This window comes from Elephantulus edwardii, unplaced genomic scaffold, assembly GCF_000299155.1.
Source record: "Elephantulus edwardii isolate Elephantulus edwardi_28Jun2011 unplaced genomic scaffold, EleEdw1.0 scaffold00151, whole genome shotgun sequence".
NCBI lineage: Eukaryota > Metazoa > Chordata > Mammalia > Macroscelidea > Macroscelididae > Elephantulus > Elephantulus edwardii.
In genome coordinates, this window is record NW_006399901.1 from 5,010,365 (window position 1) to 5,021,642 (window position 11,278).

General features: G+C 42.5%; 1 protein-coding gene across 2 annotated transcripts in view; it reads right to left on the reverse strand.

Annotated features, from left to right (window-relative positions):
* Positions 1-11,278, reverse strand: part of CORO1C (coronin, actin binding protein, 1C) — a 122,564-nt gene that overhangs the window by 78,960 nt on the left and 32,326 nt on the right. The gene's annotated exons all lie outside the window — the stretch shown is intronic.

Consider the following 11,278-nt stretch of genomic DNA (forward strand, 5'->3'; position numbering starts at 1 on the left):
CAATGAACAACAGATTGGAACTCTGTCCTATCCTGTGCTATCTTCATTATTTCTGACACGCCCATGACCACTGCTGCCATCATGGTATCAATACATCTCTTTGAGGGTCTTCCTTTCCTTCTCTGATGCTCCATTTTTCCAAGCACGATGTCCTTTTCCAAGGAGTCGCTTCTCCTAACAACATGTCATCTTTGCCTCCAAAGAACACTCTGGCTGCACTTTCCCCCAAATATGTGTGTCTGCTCCTTTGTCAGTCCATGGGACAGGTTGGCCCACACGTCACTGAGAGCTCTGTGCATTAGGGTCGCCAGCCCCACTTGATAAATGTTTCTGAGAAGCAGCCTGGATAGTTCTGGTGCTGTAGTCCACAGTTCTGATAACCCAAAGGATGCTCTCCGAGTGATCCGAATCCACCAGTTGCTCCCGGGGAGAAAGATGGGCAATCACCTCCTGTGCAATTTCCAGCCTTGCAAACCCAATCAGAGGCAATAAGGTTAATGAGTCTCCACCCAATATCATTTCTCCATCTGCTGATACGGAGCATTCCTTCCACTGGGGCTAGAATAGAGGCGGCGGGAGAAAACCTAAGTGGATACGGATCTGGAACACACACAGTCAAAGCCTTGGAGACAGCTGAAAGCCAGTCACCCTGCTCCTCCATGCACAGAGGAGCGCTCATGCTCATCCACGCATGTCAGATGGGACACATGGTGGGATGCTACTAATTCTTTCCTTTTGATTCCCTACCTGATGGTCCTGGACCCAACACTAAACACAGAGGGAAAGCCTTTACTTTTGCCAGAGCCTCCTTCTTGGCATTTCAAGGTATATACAAAAGTGGCCCCTCTCCAGCTCCTAGGGGTACAAGGTAGTAGGTATCTGGCAGGCAGCTGAGCATCTGGCTTCCTGAGCCCAACTGTTGCCAGACCTTTCCAGCTGCCTTCTAGGACCAGATGGGTTTGAAAGCTTGGTAGAGAAGATGGCAACTGATAATGAGTCTTACACTTGGCCAGTGTCTGCCACTTGTGAAACTGTCTGAGCACGAGCTAGGTAAGACAGCTTCCGTGAAGTGGTAAAATCAAGAAGAAAGCACATGCTTGTGAAAAATCTCATCTACAGCCAGCTGGACTCAGGATCCACTTTTCTATACAGGCAGCTGCACAAATTATAAGTGCTGGAACCCCACCAACGTTCCCCCAGGAAGTGTGCCAAGAGTAGGTTTACATAGAAGGGGGGAAAAGACCATTCCACATGTTACTAGCCAGCATACATAAAAAGTTCTTACACATTCCTTAGACCAAAAACCTCAGTAAGAAATTAGGCAGAAAGCAAGGAGTGGGGATTGACAAAAGAAAACACCAATGGCTGTTATCATCACTCTTTCCTGAAATCCCCTTGTAATGACTGTAAAGAAATAAAAGCATAAACCTGAAAGGCCAGAAGCACTGGAAAGGGATCTATGAGAGAGCAGACAGGACAAGGTCTTGGAGGATGGACTGCTAACATGCACACAGAACAAGCTGGAGGGTGAGCATTCTCTATCCAAGATCTAATCTCAAGAGAGGCTCAGAAGCAGTAGCCCTGGCATGTTTCTGAAGAAGTTGGTCTGAAGGGAAGGAGAACTGGCTCAGAGCCTGAGTGAGGAGCCAGTCAGTTGCCATGGAGTCTGCCCTGACTCATACCCACAGAGGGAACTATACTCCATGGTTTTCAATGACTGATTATTTTTTTCCCCCAGTAGACTGCCAGGCCCATCTTCAAAGGTGTCTCTGGATAGACTCATACTTCCAACCTTTTGATCAATAGTCAAGTGCATTAACTGTTTAGACCATCCAAGGAGAAGGCAGACTCCCATATTCCTTCTTCCAGGTCTGCACAATCAGGGATATGCCGACTCCCACCCTGGAAGAGAACAGAAGAGGCCAACAAGCTCTTCCTGTCACACTGCCACCACATCAGTCTTACTTATTTAACCTTTTGTTGTGATGGGAATGAAAGTTTACATAACAAACTGGTTTTCTTTTTTAACAACCCATACACATGTGTTGTGACACTGATTATAATCCTGACACTGTAACAGCATTTTTCCCACTTCCTGTGTTTCCTGCTTCTGTATGTCCTTTTTTTCCACTTCCCCTTCCTGCCTTCTGTGTTTTATCCCTAGGCATGCTGCCCTTCTGACCGTGTATGGTTGATTGTTCGAAGGACAGTGTACCTCCCTGATGTTACTGGTCACCTTACAGGCCTGTCATTTGACTGAAAGTTGAGTCAAAGGGTGATGTCACACTGTGGTCTTGGGTCCCACCAGTCTCTATAAGTCCTGGTCTTTATCATTTATAGATTTTTGTTTCACAATTTTCTCCCACTCTATCAGGGGTCTTCTACTGTTATCCTTTTGAGCAGTAAGCCGGAGTAGCCGGGTACCACCTAGTGCCTCTCGTCTCAAGGTCATTGAGACCACAGCTCTTGTGATCTATCAGGCCTCTGGACTATTTCCTTCACTCTGCTCCAGAAGATGAGAAACGAGTAGAGGCACCTTCGACAGCTGCTAGCAAGCTTTGAAGTTGCCAGCTGCTATTCACCAAAGTAGGATATTGTCTTTATGAACTATGCATTCAGTCCTATTTTTAAATGTGAATAGACGGTACAGTGCTCCATTTAAAAACCATCCTTAAAATCTTAGCAATAGGAATAAGCAATAAGGAAATAAGATACACCCAAATTAGTAAAGAGGAGGTAAAATTATCTCTATATGCAGATATGATAGTATACTCAGAAAACCCTAAAGACTCAGCGAGAAAACTACTGAACATAGTCGACCAATTCAGCAAAGTGGCAGGATACAAGATCAACATACAAAAATCAGTGACAAAGAATACAGTGCTGGAGCTAAGAAAAACAAAACCCTTCACAATAGCTTATCACAAGAGTAAATATTTGGGAGTAAATCTAACCAGAAGAACAAAGAATCTATTTTTAAAAAATTACAAAACATTATTATAAGAAACAAAAAGACACTTGGAGAAATGGAAGAATATACTTTGCTCATGGATAGGAGGACTTAATATTGTGGAAATGACAATACTATCAAAGGCAATTTACATGTTCAATGCAATCCCAAAACAAACACCAATTTCATTCTTTGACGAGATGGAAAAGACAATCTCCAATTTCAATTGGAATGGAAAGAGGCTCTGAATAAGCAAAGCACACTTTAAAAAGAGAAGAAGGGGAAAAAAGAGAGAGAGAGAAAGGTAGGAGGCATCTCACTCCCTGATTTCAAATCCTCCTATACTGCCGTGGTGAAATCAGTTAAGTGGGGAAATGACAGCCCTTTTTAAAAAAATGTGTTGGCAAAATTGGAAAACTATCTGTCGGAAACTCAAGCAAGGTCCATACCTCACTCCACACACAAAAACCAACTCAAAGTGGATAAAGGACCTAGTACTAAAACCAAGGACTATAAACTTCATTAGAGAAAAGCTTGGAAGAACTCTAGAAGCCCTCATCCACAACATGAACAGTCTTCCAACCATTCTGAAAAACCTACAACCAGGAGTGGATTAGATTAATGGAACCTTCAAAGAATAAAATCCCTTTGCATATTCAAAAGCTTCTCCAAAAGGGTAAAAAAGGGAAGGCACAGACTGGGGAAAAATATTTGACAATGACATGTATGATAAGGGACTTAAATCTAGAATTTATAAAATATTCGAGCATCACAAAAAGATAAAAGGCAAACAACCCAATTGAAAAATGGGCACAGGATATGAACAGACACTTCACCAAAGATGACATTAAGATGGCCAACAAACACATGAAGAAATGTTCAAAGTCCCTAGCTCTGAAAGATGCAAATCAAAACTATGAAATATCATCTTACCCCAGTAAGAACAGTAAAATTCAACAGAACAGAAAACAGCAAATGCTGGCGAGGTTGTGGAGAAACTGGCACCCTTATTCACGGTTGGTGGGAGTGCAAAATGGTGCAACCACTGTGGAAGGCAGTATGGCGCTTTCACAAAAGTTGCAAATAGAAATATCATTTGACCCAGCAATTCCACTACTGGGAATAAACCCTAAAGAAACCAGAACTGCCACCCAAGCAGATATATGCACACCCAGGTTTATCGCAGCTTTGTTCACAATAGCAAAGAGTTGGAAACAACCCAAGTGCCTGTCAACAAATGAATGGATAGAGAAGCTGTGGTGTATTCATACAATGGAATACTATGCTGCAATGAAAAACAAAGAACTCATGAAATATTACACAAAATGGGTGACCCTTGAGGACATTATGCTGCATGAAATATCTCAGTCACAAAAGGACAAATACTGCATAGTGACACTGTTATAAAATGGTACTGACATTGGGGTTGGGAGGAACATAAGAAAAGAGGGAATAAATAATGAACACTACATTGAAGCAGATGAGGGAGAGAATTGTTTAAAAGGAATATAGGATTAGGTAATATTTTCATGATATGATTACAGAAAACCAAATGCATATTAAAGTGGACTGTGGACTGGGGGGGAATTGTATAACAATGAAAGAATTTTTTTTTTCTTCAAAGAGAAAAACTAATGGGGGGAGGGTTAGGTAGGGAGAAAAATCTGCAACAATGAATGAATGGGGGGGAAATGGAAAGAATATACTATAAAAATATATATGTTGCATTAAAAAATCATTAATAAAAATATTTAATTTTTAAAAAATAAATTAAAAACATCCATATGAGATCAATGGTCAACAATTAATCTAAAGCTAAGATGAGAAATAGAGAAGAGAAAACGAGAGCACTGTAAACAGAACCAGCAGAATGAGAAAGAGAAAGTTGGCATGTTGTGAAAAATCTACCTAATGTCACCGGACACTGTATGTTACATTGTTATGTACAAGCCTAACCCTCCAGTGTGTTTTCAGAGGCTGCAAACCACACAGGAGGAGGCTATCCATCTTTCTCTTATGGAGGAGGAGGAAGAGGAGTAGTAGTTGTTGTTGTTGTTTTTGTTGTATACTGTAGAGTTGGAACCAATCCATGGCTGACCCTCCAGCAGGAAGAGATCGCCCATCTTTCTCCCACTGAGCAGCTGGTGGCCTTGAACCGTGTGCATTCGGGACTGCAGCACAGATTCAAAGTGCATGCCTTTGGGTTGGCAGCGCAACTCCTTACCACTCCTTAAGCCTCCAGAGCTTTGATTATAGAAATTGTCAAATGGGAACCTAATTTTGCTGTGTAAACGTTTGCTGAAAACATAAATATACACACAAAGGACATTTGATAAACATTTCTAATCTGATAAGAGGATTTTTCTCTTCATTCAAATAGAATTCTAATTTGACCACTAGGATGAAAAAATAACAGAGAAGGCAAGCCTTCGAATCCAACAGCTGCACCAAATGAGAAAGAGGGGCAATATTCTTCCATGTGATTTATTGTTGTTAGGTTTTGCTGAATCAGAACCTTGTGATTTGCAGCCTCTGAAAACCCACTAAAGGGTGAACTATTATTTTATGGCACATAACAACAACAAACTTTTAAGTCATCACTAATACTACAGAAATCTGACGACTGATCACATACTGATGTTAACAGGCTCTAGAAAGCTGGTTCCATTCACAGTCACTCTGCATAAGGAAACAAAATACTGCCCAAGTCCATCTTCATAATCACTGCTATTTTTTAACCCACTGTTACAGCCACTGTGTCAACTTCACATACTTGAAGTGCCCTCTTAAAAAGTCATTCCCTTAAGTATCTACAGTGACAACTGAGCTCTGGTGGCTCAGACACAAGGAGCTGCAGTGCCAATCAACAGGTATGCTGTAGTGTTAGCATAAGAGTTGGCATTTTTCTTAGCCATGACAGCCCTCTCTGGTCTTCAGCTACCTTAACTACAGACACAGTCTTGCAAATTATCAACAGCTGTGGGACTAGGAAAAAAAGAAAGAGTGAAAGTGAGTACTTCCCACACTGAGTAGCAAGACTTGTGGCAACAAGATTTGAGGGAGACTAGAGCAAGACCTTGGTGATGGTGGTGGAGAGACTGATATTGTGTGAAGAAACTGTGGCAAGGTATGACCTGATGCTTCTTGCATTTGTGCTGACCACAGTTGAAGGCTTTGCTCTTCTTGCCAGATTCTTGAAGGAAAAGCTAACTTACAACTACGCTGAGGCAAACCTTGCTGGATGATTTGGATTTGACTGAAACCAGAACCTGGATTAACGGAGGAACTGTGCTTTTGGACTGCGGGGCTAAAGCCTGGATTTGCTGTGGGTAATATTCTTTCCCTCCTCCACTCTCTAACATATTTTCCTAATAAACACCATTCTTGGTACCACAACTTGAGTCTGCAAGTTAACAACAAATAAATGAACCTCTTGCTGCTGGTGTAGCTCTAGAGGCACCATGGGGGCTGGCCAGTGAGCTCTTTATCTGCTTTCTGCTCTGGGGCATTAAGAGACTATGCTAATTCTCAATCCTTCTGGCCCTTTCAGAGACACACTTATAGCCCTGTACCCCCATGTACCATTTTCTGTTCACTAGGCATATGCAATTCAATTCTACCAGCTACTCTGCAGAAGAAAGATGGGCAGTCTCTTCACATGTGGTTTATAGCCTCCAAAAAACTCACTGGAAGGTTGGCTATGAATCGGTTCTTACTTGATAGCACATTACAACAACAATGAATGCTGAGAAAAGTCAGTCAAAGAGAAAGCCCTCAATGAGATGGGCTGACACAGTGACTATAACAATGGATTTAGGTAATCAACAGAGGTGATCCGAATGGTCCAGGATAGTGCAAGTTTCAGATCCTCTGTTTGAGTCCTTGCTCAACTTGTGGGTACCTAATAATAACAACGTATCAAGTCAGAAGTACCTCTGGTGGCTAATAGTAAGGAAGCTTGCTGTCAATCCAAAGTCACATAGTTTGGATCCACGAGCTGCTTCATGGGAGAAAGATGAACTATCTCCTTCCACGCAATTTACAGCCTCTGAAAACCCCTGGTTGGTCTGCTGTGAATTGGTTCCAACTCGATGGCACCTAACAACATATTAGGTCAGGAGACATAGATACTTTTGCAGCAGCCATGCTGTAGACGTAGATACTTTTGCAGCAGCCATGCTGTAGAATGCCAGGAGAGAATCTGCACAGCTCTGAGCAGGCACGTGGATGTGGAGCTCAAAGGGCAGTGAGAGTTCATTCAGAGCTACCTTTGCTGCACAGGATATCTGGGGCCCTCCAGGCACACAGTAAGAGAACAGCTATTACGAGGGCGGCTCCAGGTTAGACAGTTCAGGAGCCTGCATCACAGCTGTACAACTTAACTTAGGTCTGCGATTAAGGAGAACAAGTCACTGACTCTCACTATGTATGTATCAACTTCTTTATGAAAAATTTTACAAGTTCTCATTAAATGAGCACTGGGTGATGGGTGGTAGCAGAAGATAACTATGTTAAAGCACCTTGCAGAGTGTTGCTGAGGGGCACCAAGGCCATTCCAACTCCTCCTCCCCAACCCTACAAGATAGGGCCTTTAGAGCTGCACTGCTAAGCCAGTGCCTCCAGCACTTTGCATCCGCAGGCTGTTCTCAGGAAGGCCATGCCCTCCTGTTAAGATTTACAGACTCAGAAACCCAAGAGGGAAAGAACTGTTTAAAAGTAATATAATTATTTGCATGACAACAGTCCAGAATAAGGTGCAAAGCAAAGTGGACTTGGGGGGTGGGGGTGGAGGAGTACTGTGCAACAATGTATGAATTTGTTAAAAAGAAAGGCAAAGGGAGGGTAGGGAGGAAAATGTGCAACAATGAATGAATGGAAATTCAAGTTTCTGTAAACTTTCATTAAAATCACAATTAAAAAATTATAAAAAAAAAGAAATGCAGGAGGGCTGCTATGAGTCAAAATCAACTCAAGAGCAGTGAGTTTGAATCTTTACCAGAGCAGACCACCTACTGGTTCAAACCTGCAACCTTTTGGTTACCCGCAGAGTGCTTAACCAACAGGGCTCCTTCCTTTGTAGGTTAGTAGTCAAAGCTAGAGACTCACTAGGCCTCAGTTATCACTATTTTCCTTGGGATGGACATAAACAACCTGGACTCACATCCCTGTTCTGCCACTTCTGAGCAAATTCCTTAACCTCTCAGGTCTTGATCCAGGAAATGAGGAGAATGGGCTAGAAGATGGCTAGAACTAAAGATCCAGACAGTACCCAGCCCTCCAAGCAAGAGAAAGAAAAAAATCTCCTCCCCGGACGGTGGGAATGAAAAATGGTGCAAGCCCTTCAGAAAACCATCTGGCAGTTCCTCAAGCAATTAGGCACAGCAATCCCACTCCTCGCTGAACACCCGAGAGCACTGAAAACAGATATTCAACAAATGCATGTGTGCAACCATTCACAACAGCACTAGCCACGATAATCAAAAGGTGGAAACATCCCAAATGCGCATCCACTGATAAATGAATGCATACACAGGATACAGACACCTATGCAATGGAACCCCTCCAGCCGTTAAAATGAAAAGGTGGAATGGAAGTACCAGCACCCACTACAACTTAGATGAACCTTAGAAATAGAATGACAGATGCAAGAAACCAGGCACAGGGATATACGTGTAATTCTAAATCCCAGAAATGTCCCTGTTCTGGACTTTTGTGTGTGGCCACTCAGGGCTGGGTGTGGGGTGGGACAGACTGTGAGGAACATGTTCTAACATTGACTGTGGTTATATTTGTGAATATACTAAAAGCCAATGAATTGTATCATTTAAATGGGCCAATTATACAGTTTGTGTATTATAAATGTCAACAAAACTATTTTTTTAAAAAAACTGTGACATTCTTCATACAAGATATAAAGCATAGAAAGGAAGGAATGCCCAAAATGAACCCATTACTAGGTTCCTGAGGGAGCTCTGATGGCCTAGTGGGTAAAGAGTTATGCGGCCAATCCAAAGGCAGGTGGTTCTAATCCACTAAGAGAAAGATGGGTAATCTCTTCCTGTGCAATTTGCAGCCTCTGAAGATGCAGTGAAGAGTTTCAACTTGATGGCAATGAGAGAAGGAGAAGTGGTTTCGATAGCCAGGGTGGTGGTGTGTACCGTGGATTCGGAACTGACCCACAGCTGACCCTCCAACAGGTTTTCAGAGGCAGTTAATTGCACAGGAGGAGATTATTGCCCCTCCTTCTCCCACGAAGCAGCTGGTGGCATCAATCTGAGTGCCTTCGAGATTGCAACGTGGCTTCTTGCCATTAGGCCACCAGGGTGGGAAACTCCAAATCATTCCCTGTTAACAGTGAAAAAGTCAAATTTTTACAAAAGACAGAGAGCATATATTATCAAAGACACGTCACTAAATTGTACATCCTCCTGTCTCTGTCTGGCATTTGAGCTCCCTGTTGTTAAGTTGATTCTGACTCAAAGTGGCCCATCATCAAGTTTATGAGGCTGTGAATCTTTCCAGGAGGAGCTCGCCTGCCCATCTCTCCCATGGAACAGGTGGGAGGTTCAAACTGCTTACTGTTCAGTTAGTAGTCTGACCCAGGGCTCCTTCTGCATGGCATTTAGTACATTTTAACTTCCCCTGAAACACGGGGAGGAGATTGAGAACTATCCTGAACAGAAAATACCTCCTTTCTTAAAGAGAGCTGCCTATACTGTCAAATGGTATTCGTATCTTATCAATTTAAGGATATGCTCAACATAAGAATTCCTTTGTTAAATATCTTGTCCCAAACAGATCAAAGCTGCTTCTCTCACAACTAAGGTATCCCCTAAACTAAAGCATTCTATTAAAGAATCTGATTCTGAGTTATATTACAAATCTAAATAAATATTACAAATCAATCTTTTTACACAAAGCAGACATGTTTCTAAAACAAATTTACTTTGGATGAGAAAATAGGCATTGTGGTTTACGTATCTATAAATGTGGGCATTGTAAGACTTACCTATATGGTCTTATAAAAGTGCACTCATCACTCTACTTTAAACAAGACTTATTATACTACTCCAAATTGGCTTTCATTATACTAAAACTTGGCATGCTTCTGCAAGAGAAGCTGAAAAATGGCTAGAAGCACAAGCTGCAATACCGAGATGCTTTCTCTTGGCCTTGGTTGAAACCTCTGCCTCAAAACTTCCTCTGTGACTGCTCAGGAACCCAAACAATGAGACCCAGCCCAGAAGCCAGATAATCCACCGCCCACCACCACTCTCCTTAAATCAGCTCCAGGTGTGCCAAAATCCATTACAAATTTTCATTCCTCTGTTGGCAGTATAGCGAGTCTATTGTTCACAATGGCTTTTCTAGGATGTTGCCCTTGACTTTGCCACATGGCTGAGTGGGAACACGTAAATACATGTGTTTATCCAGCAGAGGATGGCTAGTTTCACCATTCCACTGGGTTTAAATCGAGCAGGTTCAGCAAAGCAGCAGAGATTGCAGAATGCATCCTTAGGGGCTAGAGATGCTTATGCCAGCCAGACCTATAGGTGAGCAGCAATAGCAGCAGCAGAGAACCAGAGACCTGACGTGAGCCACAGCTGACCTGGGATTGCTGCTCCCTGGAATCGGAACCAGGCAGTTTTGCCCAAGCTTGCTGGAGGACTGGAGGGGAGACACCTTAACAGGCAGGTCAAAAGACAGCTTTGTTAACTGAAGGCTCAGGGCCTGTGAGCAGGCCTCAGAAGTTGCCCAGACTGAGAAACCTAAGTTGAAACCTCTTAACTTCCTTAATTAACTCCATAAGCTAGTATGTAGTATGATTCTTTGTGGTCTGTGTAGCTATTTTAATAGATTTCGGACTCAGTAGAACAGGTATTGGAATTAGCAGAATATAGGAGAGTGAGCGTGGGAGACTGACCTCATAGGAACTGGTTCTGTGTTGTAGATGCTGTTGGGAGGCTAGTTTTTCCTTTCAGAGTTAGCAGAAGTCAGACGTAGTTGTCCCCATGCCACCTTGCCCTTTTCACACAGTCTAGTCAGTCTTTTTAAAACAAGAACATTACAACAAGGATGATTTTCATTATAAATAAAAACAGTGCACAAATCAAATTCCTTTGTACTGAAGTCCTTTACACTACTCAATTCTGCATAGGACTCTTTACATTAAATTTCCTGAGGCTCACTGCCATAAGATCGTCTTAGGGTCATAGTTGACCAATTCAGCAAAGTAGCAGGATACAAGATCAACACACAAAAATCAGTTGGATTTCTCTACAGTGACAAAGAGAATACAGAGCTGGAGCTAAGAAAAACAATACCCTT